The sequence below is a fragment of the Balaenoptera acutorostrata genome, unplaced genomic scaffold (assembly GCF_949987535.1).
Source record: "Balaenoptera acutorostrata unplaced genomic scaffold, mBalAcu1.1 scaffold_871, whole genome shotgun sequence".
Classification (NCBI taxonomy): Eukaryota; Metazoa; Chordata; class Mammalia; order Artiodactyla; family Balaenopteridae; genus Balaenoptera; species Balaenoptera acutorostrata.
In genome coordinates this window covers 94759-111751 of record NW_026646530.1, presented here as the reverse complement: position 1 = coordinate 111751, position 16993 = coordinate 94759, and the positions used below count along the sequence as shown (strand labels likewise).

Sequence of the window (16993 nt, the reverse complement as noted above, 5' to 3'; positions counted from 1 at the left end):
ACAGCAAAAATATCACAGTAACTACTTTGAACTTACTTTCCCTCCTAGCCCAGGACAAAGCAGAAGAAAAAGTAGCAACATCACTTTAACAATAACCAAGTGGCATTAAACTTTAAAACAATGAGGCATATTATGCAAAAAGTACACAGAGTGTACAGTTCCCAAACCATTACCAGTGTACACCAACCTGAATCACTGATGAAGCAACCTAAATAACTAAGGTATGCAAAATTACCAGACCACAGAAGGCTTCCTCATGACTCTTCCCATGCAAGAGCTCAGAGTAATCACACACATACCCCTCCCAACCTCTCTGCCTGTTACTTTCACATAAATTGAATCACAGGGCATGCACTGGGTTTGGGGGCATGGAGGGGCATGGGTCTGACTTCTTTCACTCAACATTATGTCTATGAAATTTAACCCTATTTTTCACGTAGTTCTTTGTCTCTGTGTGTATGCCTTGTAAGAATATAACTCCACGTAGTTTTGAACTGTTGGACAGTTCAGTTGTTTCCAGTTGAGGATATTCTGAAATGGTACGAACATTTTTTTATGACTTTTGGGGGACATACACATTTTTCTAGAGCACCCCATTCCAAGAGAATAATGCCAGTGTTGACTTTCAAGATAATACTTTTGGGGGTTTCCCTGGTTGCGCATTGGTTAAGAATCCGCCTGCCAAGGCAGGGGACACGGGGTCGAGCCCGGTTCCGGGAAGATCCCACATGCCGTGGAGCAACTAAGCCCGTGCACCCCAACTACTGAGCCTACGCTCTAGAGCCCGTGAGCCACAACTACTGAGCCCTCATGCCACAACTACTGACGCCTGCCCGCCTAGAGCCCGTGCTCCGCAACAAGAGAAGCCACCACAAGGAAGAGCAGCCCCCAATCACTGCAACTAGAGAGAGCCCTCGCCCAGCAACGAAGACCCAACGCAGCCAAAAACAAATACACAAAATCAATTTTAAAAATTTATAAAAATATATAAAAGTTGGGGGGGGGGTTGTTTTTTGTTTTTTTCCAGCAAAAAGCGTTTATTCAGGAATAGCGGAAGAATGGCAATTCAGGACAAGCAAGCTATAGCAAAAGCCATAGGCAAGTCCCACAAACAAAGGAGAGGAAGGAACCTTGTTTTACAGAGAGAGAGGAGGAAGCTGAGGGAGGCTGTTTTGAACCCAAGTCCACTGGAGAAAAGTGAAAGTTCAGGGTGATGACGGTTTCTCATTGCCAAGTTGCTGATTTCCTGCAGGAGATGCAACGAATATGTTTTTCTGTTGGGGCCTGTAATCGAGGATTCTTCCTGCTGATGCTTCTTCTGTTTGGGTTTGTAATTGACGATACTTCCTGTCTTTGAACTTGAGTGGTACCCCATGAGAGCTCCCACTTCTGGTATCCCGACTTCATCTGAGTGACGTTTCCCTTTATTCGTTTTCAAACCTGTCACAAGGAATTTTGAATTTTCTGTTTTAACCTATTTTAATGTTTTAGGAGACTTACTACATCAAAATATTATCATTACAACCTGTGGCCCTAGCAACTTTCAAGTGTTCAGTAGCTACATGTGGCTTGCACCTATCATATCGGAGAGCACAGGTCAAAGGTACAGCACAGCGAAAAGTACGATTTCTGGGCCACAGCATGTAACTGTGTATGTATGACCCTCAGTGGATGCTGCCAAATTTTTTTTCCAACCTGTGGAACTTTTTTATACCCTTTCCAGAAATGAATAAGAATTTCCAGTGCTCTCCATCCTGTCAACATTTGGTTTTGTTTGTCCTTTTTTTTTTAAAGTAAGCTTTATTGAGGTGTAATTTACATAGTAAAACCTGCCAACATTAGATTTTTCTACATTCTTTTCAATGATATCATTTCTTTGCCAAGCTGGATTCTGGTGCTTGCTGTGAGAGAAAGCAAGTGCCATGCAAAAAATGAATGTGTAACAAGAAGCAAGGAGGCGCTTTGAGAAGGTTTCAGAAGCCGTGCAGTGCTCAGCATTAAGGTTATGATTCTGACATGTCAGAGCAGTGAAAACACAAGCCACTCTACTGAACTTTTGTCAAGGGAACACATAAGAATAGCCACAGCACCAGCCACAAACCTACAAACTATAGAAATATATGTGAAGCCAGAAAACAACAGCATTCCCCAACGAAAGCACTGTTGTCGACCGACCTATCATGAAATCAGGACAAACGGGAAGGACAAAGACAGAGAGAATTTGCAGGCAACCAAAGATGATTCGTTAATTAAATCAATTTACTGTTAGTCAAAGGATTGAAGTTAACTCCAGATCTTGAACTTGTAATTTAAGCTGACGCATGTTGGAACATGGGAATGTTGGAATCATATATTGGTATATATGGAATCATATATTAGATGACGCCTAAAAATATTTACCAAAAATTGTAAGTGGAATAATTGAGTCGTCTGGTTTCTAGAATTACAAGTATTCATTCCTCTTTAAAGATATTAGTATATTTAATGTACTTGACTAGTATATTTAATATACTTCAACACATAAATTTAAATTTTTACTCGTTGAAAACTTATTGGATACGTTTGCTTATTTAACCAGTACAACCAGTACAGGAAATTTAGGAAGTCCAACGTAACTCAGATTTTCAAGCCAAAATAAAGCCAAGACTTACACAACAGTATATTATGCCACCATTATTTTCTACATCATAACATAATCTGAAAATATATATATAGTCGTTTTTAGACCAAAATTATGAAACCAATCTAATTTTTCTGAGTAACCTCGATAAAAGCACACGACATGACATAAACACTTTAAATGTCATGATATATAAAATGTATAAATTATTTAAATTGCTTAAAAGTATTAAGGGTCATCTTTGTAATCCATTTCATTTCGTTTCTCACTCTTGTTCCGAGTAATCAAGACCATTCATTTAATCTACAGCTAAATCTGTTATCGTTCCTTGTCACCAATTCCACAACAAAATTTTTCCTTATATAAATACCACATTGAAAGCATAAGTAGTAAAGCATTCTTCCCAGAAATTCTTAATTTTCTTATTTTAAATTTATACGAGTGATTATTACTTTCCTGAAATTAATTGGGGAACTGAGTTTTAATTAATTTAAGTTTTTAGAGGCCTACTTTGTCTATTCTCTCCCAAGGAAGAGAAAGTATATTGTTTTGCTTCTGAGAAGATATATTTAAAGGGAAAAAAATTCATCAAACTAGTGGGCATTATTTAAGGTGAAAGCAGAGGCAATGATATGTTTTAACAGCAACTGACAGTGAGGGAAACAAAATGAAATAAGTAAGCCACATTAGGTCCTTGAAGGAAGCTCATCAATGAAACTCGGAGTAATTCTGTGATATGCTTTTGAGTCTCCAGGGTATGTATCTGTGCATGAAGTCATTGCTCCTCCTCCATTTTTATTAAGGACCGAACGGGCTTACAGTTCTGGAAGGTTTAACTCTTGATTTGTAGGGTTGTCACAAGTGCTCATGTTGCTGACTTTGTTGCTTCTTTGTAATGCTATGTCTCTCCTCTGCTTTCTGTAGTCTGATTTCAGCCATCCCTGAAGGACATTTGTTTGAATTTTTTCAGTTATTTAGAACCTTGAGTATACCAATGAAAGAAAGCTGCCTATTCCGTGCTAAAAATTCAATATTCTTCCTGTATTAATCCCCCTTATTAATGTTGAGTTCCTTATGAGGGAACCATTGCATATTAAGATCGTCCTGATTGTAGCTACTACACTTTTGCAGTTATTGACAAGGGTTGACTGGGCCCACGTGGTTTTTAGCAAATAGTGGAAAGACAAGAGGTGGACAGCTTCTCACTGCTGCGGTGTCTCATACCAGGAAACACCAGAATCCTCAGGACAAGCATCAGACCAAAAAGACTCATGGTCCGGATTAGCTGTCATCTTCTACCTAACAGGGAATGGATCCCTGTCAACCGCCACCCAACAGGGATCATCCCCAGAAGTTCACTTCCTAAAATGAAAACCAGAATCCCGCACTGAGACGAGAAATTAGTGATGCACAAATGAGAGGGAGAGAGAGAGACAAAATCCGTGTCCAGTAACCACACAGTATGAAAAAGCCAAAATGCTCAATTGCTGCACATGAGATATAACAGAACAGAGCAAACACGAGCCAATAGCTCTAAGGGTCCAGGTCTGAAGCAGGAACTGGTGGGGGGCAGGATTCTGTTGGCTCCCACGAGGTGTCTTAGATGGGCTAATTGTTATCGTCACAGCCAAAAAACAAACAAAAAACGGTCAAGGAAAAACATAGAAACACTTATTCCCATGCGAATTCCCCATTTGATAGGAGGAAGGACAGGCATTAGATTGTTCGCATCAAATTAAAAGTATAACCAAAATGTATAAATAAAAGAGAAAAGGGGAGAAGGAAAAAACCTCTGGGATGAGCGAGATTCTTCTCTTTGGATAAGTTGCTTGGCAGGACGTTGTCAAAGACGTCACTCTGGGCAGTCTTCTCTGGACCCTGTTGACTAGGTCTGCAGAGAAAACCATTACAGTTATTGGGAGACTTTAAAAATATTGAATGTTGAGCTTTCGAATGTATGCAATAGAATATCTCTGTGTACTGCCCACAGTGTCCCCCTGTTGTCCTTCCCCTTAGTTATGTCGGGAGGGCACTGCTCCCTTTATTAGTTAGACTACCATAGAGAGATGTATAGAAAGGTTGCTGTGTTGGCAAGTAAATGAAGAAAGGGACATTGAAAGACTGGAAAATAAAATGGAATATGATTCAGTGCCACTTCTGTGGAGGGCAAACTTGAAGGATTTGCCAACATTAGAAGCATAGAAACACGAAAGGTAGCACTTGCACTTGCAGTTCTCTACGCTCTGGAAACACCTGCACGAGTGGTCAGAGGTGTGTGTACAATAATGATGGTTGCAGCCTATTCGTCATCGTGAAGCCATGAAACCAAATACTACACAACCATGGAAGAAATGCCTTTATCAAAAATAATGCAGAGGAGAATTATGATGATGAGTTCACCGATAACATCATTCATAGAAGAATTACTAACGTTCACAGCTGAAAAATTTGAGACACATGAAATAGAACTTTCTTGTCCAAGTCTGTAGACTTGGCAGAATAAAGACTATCCCACCAGACCGTGGCTTCCTCGATCTCTTTCAGAAGGCCGTAAGTTAGGCAAGTATAGAGTCCAATAGAGACGACAGACAATAGAGCTGGGAAGGGGAGTGTGGCCCAAGACTGGCAGCAGTCGTGAGGTGGCTAGGACCCCGAATGCAGTTCGGTAAACTTTGTGGGAGCAGATGTACAGGTGATAATCAGCATGGAACACCTGCAATGGTAATCAGCACAGAAAAAAACGCTGAATGGGTTCTAAAACCTCTCCCACCGTCCCTGGGTGGGCTCGAACCACCAACCTTTCGATTAACAGCCGAACGCGCTAACCCATTGCGCCACAGAGACAGCAGCACGCCCCCTTTCCTCGCCTCTCTATGGAGTAGACACTGACTAATTCCTAGGATGTGCCGCCTTTCTCGCAGGAAAACGGTACCAGTTCCAAAGCTTCGGAAAAACGGAAAGTTTAGAGCAGCCGATCCCACTGGACCTGAGACTGGGTCGACGTCAGGAAAAGACAACACTAAGCACTATTATCATAGGGCAGCCACCCATGCAGACAATTCTGACAAGCACTTGAGAATACACCCCCTCCCTTGGACGCATTTCCCATCTGGTCCTCTCATCCTCCCACTCACTCCAGGGAAGGATTCGTCACCTTTGTGTCCTGTCAGAACCCTTTACGCTCCGTGCAGGGCACAGAGATCCAGGCAACAGCCAAGGGGCAGCTGCACTTCCCAGAAGGGCCTTTCGCGAGGTAGGCGGTTCCAGCGCTCAGGCTGACCCAAGACCCCACTGCCCGCCAAGGCAACCGGGAAGGAGACCGGAGGGCAGCCGGCCCGGGGGGATTCCTACTAGCACAGAACGTGCCTGGCCTGCGCTTCGGGGGGAGCGGAATAAAACTCCTCTTGAAGCTTCTCTACAGCCTGAAGAGAACGGATTTCAGGTTCCTGAAAGGGCCAGGGGGCCTCCTCGCGAGGACAGAGGCTCCCCCTGGTCTTGGAGGACAAGTCCCGCAGAAGCTGCCTTTGAGAGACACGCCAAACGAAAGGAGCAATCTTGAGTGGAGAGGTCTGCAAGGAACTCTCAAGTGGTGTCGCCATTCTTACGTACGGAGAGAGAGTGAGAAACCCAACGTGGGAAAATGTTTACTGTGCACTTACGTACAGAATATACGATGTTATTCCTCTTGCAACTTTCTTGTATGTTTCCAAGGGCTTTGGTTGTGGTTCTTAATGAATGTTTGGAACTCGAGTCTCCGATTCTCTTGGGATGAAAACGCGGTAAATAAGACTTCGGGTTTGTAACATGCAGGGGGAAAAGAGCCGAGGCGAGAGCCGGCCAGCCCAGGCTGTTCATTACATCTCACGTCCTCCAGCCTGCGCGATGTCAAGGACCCTGAGGCCGGGACTCGCCGGCATTTGGGGACTCAGTGCAGAAGCTCGTCTGCATCTGAACCTTGAAGCAAAACACAGCTCTGGTCGGGGCAGGAAGAGGAAGACGCCTGCCAGTGGAGACGCTGAAGGGGAAAAAAAAGAAAAACATTTTTGCAGAGGCTTCCCTGGCCGGGAATCGAACCCGGGCCGCAGCGGTGAAAGCGCCGAATCCTAGCCACTAGACCACCAGGGAACCATTGAGGAGCCCCGACGTAGCGTCTCCACGTGAAAATTGTAGAAGTCAAGACTAAACTTCAGAGACCCGGAGAGCAGGAACGGAGATTTCCCAGAAGCCCAGGGCTGAATGCAGCTGTGCAAGGCTCCCAGCCCTTGCCCGGCTGCTCATCACCCTTCACCTCTCCAGTCTTGGGCGACGCCTTGGGCCCTGAGACAGGACACAAGGTCCGTCCTGGTCTAGCTTCAGCGCTGTGTGCTGCCGAGCCAAGGTCCTGCTCTCTTCCTGAACCTCGCTTTTCCCTTGAGTCAGCTGCCGACTGGGATGTCAGCAGGTGATGGGCGGATCCGTCCACTTCCTGATCTCTGCCCTGGCTCTGGGGGCTCTCCTGGAGACGGCACCGCTACGGGCTCCTTCCCCTCCGCGACCGGCTCAATTCGTGGAGCCTGACATTGTTCATTTCCGTGTCTTTGGCTCGGGTCCCCGGTGCACAGTCGGGTTCGGTCTCTTTTGTGGCGTCACGCAGATCAAACTGTTGCGTAGGTGTGCCGAGGTGGGGGAAAGCCAAGTGTGCCTCACTGGGATGAACTCCTCGGTTTTCAGAGACATAACTCGTGTGAACATGTGGAAGAGGTTTAGGCGCCTGCTTAGTAGGTGAGGGGATTTCCGGATGTAAAACTGACCCGAAGTCAGCCTTGTCCTTTGCCCACTTGGATTAGCTGGCTGTGGCCTGCGCTCCGCGGTGCCTCAGAGCAGAGAAAGGAGGGCGGGTTCCTGGTGCTGAGCAGGCTCTCAGGCAGTAAGGGAACTCCTGGCCTGTACCTTGGGGATGGAAACTGAGGCTGCGCCCGCCGCCTCAGCCCCTGCCTTTCGCCCGTTTTGGTTTTTGGAATGGGAAGGTAAAAACTTCAGAAAGGAAGGACGTTTGTTTCCGCCCGGTTTCGAACCGGGGATCTTTCGCGTGTGAGGCGAACGTGATAACCGCTACACTACGGAAACACGGCGGGTGCTGCCGCCTAGTGGCACATCCCTGAAATCCGTAGGTCCTGCCACCACTCTCCTAGTCGCCAACTTTTTAAACTGCAGAATGAACCTTGAAGCCCCGAGATCTCTCAGGCAAGCAGACTGCGGCTTCCGAGAGGCCCTGCTTTCAGGGTTCCTCGCCTGGCCCGAAGGGAGGACCCCCGAGCCTCCCACAGTCGGCCTTCGGGCTCCCGCACCGACCGCAGAGTCCTCGGATCCACGGCTATGCCCCCGAGTGCAGGGGTCGCCCCCGCTGCTGACTCCTCAGCTCCCAGAAGCCGCGGGAGCCGGGGGTTCGGGCAAGTGCCCTTTGGGCCTAAGGGGAAAAGGTAGAGAATTCGGTTCATTCCAGTGAGCTTCTCTCTCTCTGGAGCGGATCCTGTGGGTCCTAGCTGCATGTCCCCAAAGCCTTCAAACAGAATTCCTTTCATCCAGACTGGATTGAGTCGTCTTCAGGGTGAATGCTAGCTTGCTACAAACACTCCGTCATACCTGAAGGAGGAAATCTACAACTCCCAGGTAAATTCTATTTTCTTCCTTTGATTTCTTCAAACAACAACAGCCAAAAAGACAGGTCACTGGTACATACTTGCACTTTTCTTATAATACTTAAGGTATGTCTGACTATCTATGAAAAGCTCTTGCTATAGAAACATGTGCAAGAGATTGTCTACCATGAGCTAAACGATCGTCATGCCTGCCCAAGGTCCAAGAATCTGATGAAGCTGGATCCAGTCCCCCACTGCCTTTAGATCACCAGTTCGATCACCATCCAAAGCAACCAATTTCCCAGATGCAGGTCACTAATATGAGGGAGAAGAGGTCAGCTAAACATGTAAACATTCGCAGTTTGTTCTGGGGAATGTTGAAAGTCAGCAGTGGTACAGTTAGAAGGGGAAATAAAAGACTTCATAATAACGATAATACCAGCTTTCTCGAGCTTTACTCAGTGACCAGCACTGTTCCTCAGTGCTTTACTGTGGAATCACTTACTAAGTCCACATAACAACCCTGGAAGATAGCGTAGGACTTTACCACCCCTTGTTGCAGATGAGAACACTGAGGCGCTGAAAAGCTGAGCTAACCTTTCCAGGGTCTCACCCCCCACCCCCACCCCCACCCCACCCCGTGACAGTGAGAGCCAGCACTCAGACCCAAGCAGTTTGCCTCCAGAGCCCCTCCCCTTGGCCACAATGCTCACGGGTAACTGAGAAAACTTCACTGAGATTTGCATCCCTTCCTTGTTCAACCTCCAATATATCAAAAGGAAGAGAAGATTGAAAGGTAGGCCTACAAACCTCCCCAAACTCATTAATGAAATGAAGAGGAAGAGGAGAAAGAGTAAACAGGACCATTGGAGAAGCAACGACGTTAGACGCAGAGAGAATGACGATGCGTTTGTTAAACACATACTAACTGGAAACTGTCTCTTTAAAGACTAAGAAGGACCTATCTTCCAACCATTGAAGGCCTAAACTTTCCCGTTCCATGGCAGTCTCCACCCAAGAATAGATTTCAAAGCTACCAACATAGTGTATACACATGTGAATATGAAAATCATACTTCAACATTAGTAGTAAAGAGATTATTTTTGAATTTAAAAAAATATTTTTAATACAGCAGGCTCTTAATTGTTATTATATATATATTCGTGTATATATGTCAATCCCAATCTCCCAACGCATCCCACCACCACCAACCCCTCTGCCGCTTTCCCCCCGTTGGGGTCCATATGTTTGTTCTCTACATCTGTGTCTCTCTTTCTGCCCTGCAAACCGGGTCATCTGAACCATTTTTCTAGGTTCCACATATATGCGTTAATATACGATATTTGTTTTTCTCTTTCTGACTTACTTCAAGTAGTAAAGAGATTTTGAATGAGTTAGCTCACATGGTTACTAATAAAAATGGGAAACAGTTATTAGGATGTTGTCATTAAACAAAGGCAGGATTTATAAAAAAGCCAGAAAAGAGAAGAGAGGAAACACACACACACACAAACAAAGCCTGAGAAAGGGGAGGTTTCCCTTTCCTGGAGGAACAGATAGCTGAAAGCCATCAAACAGCTACTCTGGAGGGGTTAATCTAGTGAAGTTCCGGACTAATCAGGTAAACGCTTTTGGCTATGTGTGGATGCTCAAAAATTCTTGAGAGTTTAGTGGTGAAATGCATGTGGCGGCTTTTCTTTGTGTACTACCTGCCAGTGTCCCCCTTTGGCACCTGTGAGTTAGTTAAGCCTAATTGGACTACTTTCCTCATCAGAATTTCTCAATTTCATATACCCCCCCCCCTTCCTTGACTCATATTTATTCTTAAAAGAGCAGATTTGGTCATGAACACTTGGTTCTCTCTTTGACACAGTATTAACAGTGGAATGTCGGCTTAAGGTAAAGGTTGTGAGCAGCATATGCGTAAGTAGTCAGATATCCGATAGTGAAGGGAAGCCAAAAATCTGAGGACAGCAAAAATATCACAGTAACTACTTTGAACTTACTTTCCCTCCTAGCCCAGGACAAAGCAGAAGAAAAAGTAGCAACATCACTTTAACAATAACCAAGTGGCATTAAACTTTAAAACAATGAGGCATATTATGCATAAAGTACACAGAGTGTACAGTTCCCAAACCATTACCAGTGTACACCAACCTGAATCACTGATGAAGCAACCTAAATAACTAAGGTATGCAAAATTACCAGACCACAGAAGGCTTCCTCATGACTCTTCCCATGCAAGAGCTCAGAGTAATCACACACATACCCCTCCCAACCTCTCTGCCTGTTACTTTCACATAAATTGAATCACAGGACATGCACTGGGTTTGGGGGGATGGAGGGGCATGGGTCTGACTTCTTTCACTCAACATTATGTCTATGAAATTTAACCCTATTTTTCACGTAGTTCTTTGTCTCTGTGTGTATGCCTTGTAAGAATATAACTCCACATAGAATTGAACTGTTGGACATTTCAGTTGTTTCCAGTTGAGGATATTCTGAAATGGTACGAACATTATTTTATGACTTTTGGGGGACATACACATTTTTCGAGAGCACCCCATTCCAACAGAATAATGCCAGTGTTGACTTTCAAAATAATACTTTTGGGGGTTTCCCTGGTTGCGCATTGGTTAAGAATCCGCCTGCCAAGGCAGGGGACACGGGGTCGAGCCCTGTTCCGGGAAGATCCCACATGCTGTGGAGCAACTAAGCCCGTGCACCCCAACTACTGAGCCTACGCTCTAGAGCCCGTGAGCCACAACTACTGAGCCCTCATGCCACAACTACTGACGCCTGCCCGCCTAGAGCCCGTGCTCCGCAACAAGAGAAGCCACCACAAGGAAGAGCAGCCCCCAATCACTGCAACTAGAGAGAGCCCTCGCCCAGCAACGAAGACCCAACGCAGCCAAAAACAAATACACAAAATCAATTTTAAAAATTTATAAAAATATATAAAAGTTGGGGGGGGGGTTGTTTTTTCTTTTTTTCCAGCAAAAAGCGTTTATTCAGGAATAGCGGAAGAATGGCAATTCAGGACAAGCAAGCTATAGCAAAAGCCATAGGCAAGTCCCACAAACAAAGGAGAGGAAGGAACCTTGTTTTACAGAGAGAGAGGAGGAAGCTGAGGGAGGCTGTTTTGAACCCAAGTCCACTGGAGAAAAGTGAAAGTTCAGGGTGATGACGGTTTCTCATTGCCAAGTTGCTGATTTCCTGCAGGAGATGCAACGAATATGTTTTTCTGTTGGGGCCTGTAATCGAGGATTCTTCCTGCTGATGCTTCTTCTGTTTGGGTTTGTAATTGACGATACTTCCTGTCTTTGAACTTGAGTGGTACCCCATGAGAGCTCCCACTTCTGGTATCCCGACTTCATCTGAGTGACGTTTCCCTTTATTCGTTTTCAAACCTGTCACAAGGAATTTTGAATTTTCTGTTTTAATAATGTTTTAGGAGACTTACTACATCAAAATATTATCATTACAACCTGTGGCCCTAGCAACTTTCAAGTGTTCAGTAGCTACATGTGGCTTGCACCTATCATATCGGAGAGCACAGGTCAAAGGTATAGCACAGCGAAAAGTACGATTTCTGGGCCACAGCATGTAACTGTGTATGTATGACCCTCAGTGGATGCTGCCAAATTTTTTTTTCCAACCTGTGGAACTTTTTTATACCCTTTCCAGAAATGAATAAGAATTTCCAGTGCTCTCCATCCTGTCAACATTTGGTTTTGTTTGTCCTTTTTTTTTTAAAGTAAGCTTTATTGAGGTGTAATTTACATAGTAAAACCTGCCAACATTAGATTATTCTACATTCTTTTCAATGATATCATTTCTTTGCCAAGCTGGATTCTGGTGCTTGCTGTGATAGAAAGCAAGTGCCATGCAAAAAATGAATGTGTAACAAGAAGCAAGGAGGCGCTTTGAGAAGGTTTCAGAAGCCATGCAGTGCTCAGCATTAAGGTTATGATTCTGACGTGTCAGAGCAGTGAAAACACAAGCCACTCTACTGAACTTTTGTCAAGGGAACACATAAGAATAGCCACAGCACCAGCCACAAACCTACAAACTATAGAAATATATGTGAAGCCAGAAAACAACAGCATTCCCCAACGAAAGCACTGTTGTCGACCGACCTATCATGAAATCAGGACAAACGGGAAGGACAAAGACAGAGAGAATTTGCAGGCAACCAAAGATGATTCGTTAATTAAATCAATTTACTGTTAGTCAAAGGATTGAAGTTAACTCCAGATCTTGAACTTGTAATTTAAGCTGACGCATGTTGGAACATGGGAATGTTGGAATCATATATTGGTATATATGGAATCATATATTAGATGACGCCTAAAAATATTTACCAAAAATTGTAAGTGGAATAATTGAGTCGTCTGGTTTCTAGAATTACAAGTATTCATTCCTCTTTAAAGATATTAGTATATTTAATGTACTTGACTAGTATATTTAATATACTTCAACACATAAATTTAAATTTTTACTCGTTGAAAACTTATTGGATACGTTTGCTTATTTAACCAGTACAACCAGTACAGGAAATTTAGGAAGTCCAACGTAACTCAGATTTTCAAGCCAAAATAAAGCCAAGACTTACACAACAGTATATTATGCCACCATTATTTTCTACATCATAACATAATCTGAAAATATATATATAGTCGTTTTTAGACCAAAATTATGAAACCAATCTAATTTTTCTGAGTAACCTCGATAAAAGCACACGACATGACATAAACACTTTAAATGTCATGATATATAAAATGTATAAATTATTTAAATTGCTTAAAAGTATTAAGGGTCATCTTTGTAATCCATTTCATTTCGTTTCTCACTCTTGTTCCGAGTAATCAAGACCATTCATTTAATCTACAGCTAAATCTGTTATCGTTCCTTGTCACCAATTCCACAACAAAATTTTTCCTTATATAAATACCACATTGAAAGCATAAGTAGTAAAGCATTCTTCCCAGAAATTCTTAATTTTCTTATTTTAAATTTATACGAGTGATTATTACTTTCCTGAAATTAATTGGGGAACTGAGTTTTAATTAATTTAAGTTTTTAGAGGCCTACTTTGTCTATTCTCTCCCAAGGAAGAGAAAGTATATTGTTTTGCTTCTGAGAAGATATATTTAAAGGGAAAAAAATTCATCAAACTAGTGGGCATTATTTAAGGTGAAAGCAGAGGCAATGATATGTTTTAACAGCAACTGACAGTGAGGGAAACAAAATGAAATAAGTAAGCCACATTAGGTCCTTGAAGGAAGCTCATTAATGAAACTCGGAGTAATTCTGTGATATGCTTTTGAGTCTCCAGGGTATGTATCTGTGCATGAAGTCATTGCTCCTCCTCCATTTTTATTAAGGACCGAACGGGCTTACAGTTCTGGAAGGTTTAACTCTTGATTTGTAGGGTTGTCACAAGTGCTCATGTTGCTGACTTTGTTGCTTCTTTGTAATGCTATGTCTCTCCTCTGCTTTCTGTAGTCTGATTTCAGCCATCCCTGAAGGACATTTGTTTGAATTTTTTCAGTTATTTAGAACCTTGAGTATACCAATGAAAGAAAGCTGCCTATTCCGTGCTAAAAATTCAATATTCTTCCTGTATTAATCCCCCTTATTAATGTTGAGTTCCTTATGAGGGAACCATTGCATATTAAGATCGTCCTGACTGTAGCTACTACACTTTTGCAGTTATTGACAAGGGTTGACTGGGCCCACGTGGTTTTTAGCAAATAGTGGAAAGACAAGAGGTGGACAGCTTCTCACTGCTGCGGTGTCTCATACCAGGAAACACCAGAATCCTCAGGACAAGCATCAGACCAAAAAGACTCATGGTCCGGATTAGCTGTCATCTTCTACCTAACAGGGAATGGATCCCTGTCAACCGCCACCCAACAGGGATCATCCCCAGAAGTTCACTTCCTAAAATGAAAACCAGAATCCCGCACTGAGACGAGAAATTAGTGATGCACAAATGAGAGGGAGAGAGAGAGACAAAATCCGTGTCCAGTAACCACACAGTATGAAAAAGCCAAAATGCTCAATTGCTGCACATGAGATATAACAGAACAGAGCAAACACGAGCCAATAGCTCTAAGGGTCCAGGTCTGAAGCAGGAACTGGTGGGGGGCAGGATTCTGTTGGCTCCCACGAGGTGTCTTAGATGGGCTAATTGTTATCGTCACAGCCAAAAAACAAACAAAAAACGGTCAAGGAAAAACATAGAAACACTTATTCCCATGCGAATTCCCCATTTGATAGGAGGAAGGACAGGCATTAGATTGTTTGCATCAAATTAAAAGTATAACCAAAATGTATAAATAAAAGAGAAAAGGGGAGAAGGAAAAAACCTCTGGGATGAGCGAGATTCTTCTCTTTGGATAAGTTGCTTGGCAGGACGTTGTCAAAGACGTCACTCTGGGCAGTCTTCTCTGGACCCTGTTGACTAGGTCTGCAGAGAAAACCATTACAGTTATTGGGAGACTTTAAAAATATTGAATGTTGAGCTTTCGAACGTATGCAATAGAATATCTCTGTGTACTGCCCACAGTGTCCCCCTGTTGTCCTTCCCCTTAGTTATGTCGGGAGGGCACTGCTCCCTTTATTAGTTAGACTACCATAGAGAGATGTATAGAAAGGTTGCTGTGTTGGCAAGTAAATGAAGAAAGGGACATTGAAAGACTGGAAAATAAAATGGAATATGATTCAGTGCCACTTCTGTGGAGGGCAAACTTGAAGGATTTGCCAACATTAGAAGCATAGAAACACGAAAGGTAGCACTTGCACTTGCAGTTCTCTACGCTCTGGAAACACCTGCACGAGTGGTCAGAGGTGTGTGTACAATAATGATGGTTGCAGCCTATTCGTCATCGTGAAGCCATGAAACCAAATACTACACAACCATGGAAGAAATGCCTTTATCAAAAATAATGCAGAGGAGAATTATGATGATGAGTTCACCGATAACATCATTCATAGAAGAATTACTAACGTTCACAGCTGAAAAATTTGAGACACATAAAATAGAACTTTCTTGTCCAAGTCTGTAGACTTGGCAGAATAAAGACTATCCCACCAGACCGTGGCTTCCTCGATCTCTTTCAGAAGGCCGTAAGTTAGGCAAGTATAGAGTCCAATAGAGACGACAGACAATAGAGCTGGGAAGGGGAGTGTGGCCCAAGACTGGCAGCAGTCGTGAGGTGGCTAGGACCCCGAATGCAGTTCGGTAAACTTTGTGGGAGCAGATGTACAGGTGATAATCAGCATGGAACACCTGCAATGGTAATCAGCACAGAAAAAAACGCTGAATGGGTTCTAAAACCTCTCCCACCGTCCCTGGGTGGGCTCGAACCACCAACCTTTCGATTAACAGCCGAACGCGCTAACCCATTGCGCCACAGAGACAGCAGCACGCCCCCTTTCCTCGCCTCTCTATGGAGTAGACACTGACTAATTCCTAGGATGTGCCGCCTTTCTCGCAGGAAAACGGTACCAGTTCCAAAGCTTCGGAAAAACGGAAAGTTTAGAGCAGCCGATCCCACTGGACCTGAGACTGGGTCGACGTCAGGAAAAGACAACACTAAGCACTATTATCATAGGGCAGCCACCCATGCAGACAATTCTGACAAGCACTTGAGAATACACCCCCTCCCTTGGACGCATTTCCCATCTGGTCCTCTCATCCTCCCACTCACTCCAGGGAAGGATTCGTCACCTTTGTGTCCTGTCAGAACCCTTTACGCTCCGTGCAGGGCACAGAGATCCAGGCAACAGCCAAGGGGCAGCTGCACTTCCCAGAAGGGCCTTTCGCGAGGTAGGCGGTTCCAGCGCTCAGGCTGACCCAAGACCCCACTGCCCGCCAAGGCAACCGGGAAGGAGACCGGAGGGCAGCCGGCCCGGGGGGATTCCTACTAGCACAGAACGTGCCTGGCCTGCGCTTCGGGGGGAGCGGAATAAAACTCCTCTTGAAGCTTCTCTACAGCCTGAAGAGAACGGATTTCAGGTTCCTGAAAGGGCCAGGGGGCCTCCTCGCGAGGACAGAGGCTCCCCCTGGTCTTGGAGGACAAGTCCCGCAGAAGCTGCCTTTGAGAGACACGCCAAACGAAAGGAGCAATCTTGAGTGGAGAGGTCTGCAAGGAACTCTCAACTGGTGTCGCCATTCTTACGTACGGAGAGAGAGTGAGAAACCCAACGTGGGAAAATGTTTACTGTGCACTTACGTACAGAATATACGATGTTATTCCTCTTGCAACTTTCTTGTATGTTTCCAAGGGCTTTGGTTGTGGTTCTTAATGAATGTTTGGAACTCGAGTCTCCGATTCTCTTGGGATGAAAACGCGGTAAATAAGACTTCGGGTTTGTAACATGCAGGGGGAAAAGAGCCGAGGCGAGAGCCGGCCAGCCCAGGCTGTTCATTACATCTCACGTCCTCCAGCCTGCGCGATGTCAAGGACCCTGAGGCCGGGACTCGCCGGCATTTGGGGACTCAGTGCAGAAGCTCGTCTGCATCTGAACCTTGAAGCAAAACACAGCTCTGGTCGGGGCAGGAAGAGGAAGACGCCTGCCAGTGGAGACGCTGAAGGGGAAAAAAAAGAAAAACATTTTTGCAGAGGCTTCCCTGGCCGGGAATCGAACCCGGGCCGCAGCGGTGAAAGCGCCGAATCCTAGCCACTAGACCACCAGGGAACCATTGAGGAGCCCCGACGTAGCGTCTCCACGTGAAAATTGTAGA

General features: G+C 44.5%; 2 long non-coding RNA genes and 3 other non-coding genes across 5 annotated transcripts; all 5 read right to left on the bottom strand.

Annotated features, from left to right (window-relative positions):
- Positions 1-1014: 1014 nt before the first annotated feature.
- On the bottom strand, positions 1015-6721 carry LOC130706929 (uncharacterized). The gene is made up of 3 exons (XR_009006967.1): positions 6284-6721; positions 4411-4511; positions 1015-1440 (listed from the first exon to the last, which is right to left on the bottom strand). It is a non-coding gene; the product is annotated as an uncharacterized LOC130706929 (long non-coding RNA).
- On the bottom strand, positions 5391-5464 carry TRNAN-GUU (transfer RNA asparagine (anticodon GUU)). Its single transcript has one exon. It is a non-coding gene; the product is annotated as a tRNA-Asn (tRNA).
- Positions 6722-7653: 932 nt separating the features above from the next.
- TRNAV-CAC (transfer RNA valine (anticodon CAC)) lies at positions 7654-7726 on the bottom strand. The gene has a single exon. It is a non-coding gene; the product is annotated as a tRNA-Val (tRNA).
- Positions 7727-11249: 3523 nt separating this feature from the next.
- LOC130706930 (uncharacterized) lies at positions 11250-16923 on the bottom strand. Its single transcript, XR_009006968.1, has 3 exons — positions 16486-16923; positions 14613-14713; positions 11250-11648 (listed from the first exon to the last, which is right to left on the bottom strand). It is a non-coding gene; the product is annotated as an uncharacterized LOC130706930 (long non-coding RNA).
- Positions 15593-15666, bottom strand: TRNAN-GUU (transfer RNA asparagine (anticodon GUU)). The gene has a single exon. It is a non-coding gene; the product is annotated as a tRNA-Asn (tRNA).
- Positions 16924-16993: the final 70 nt, after the last annotated feature.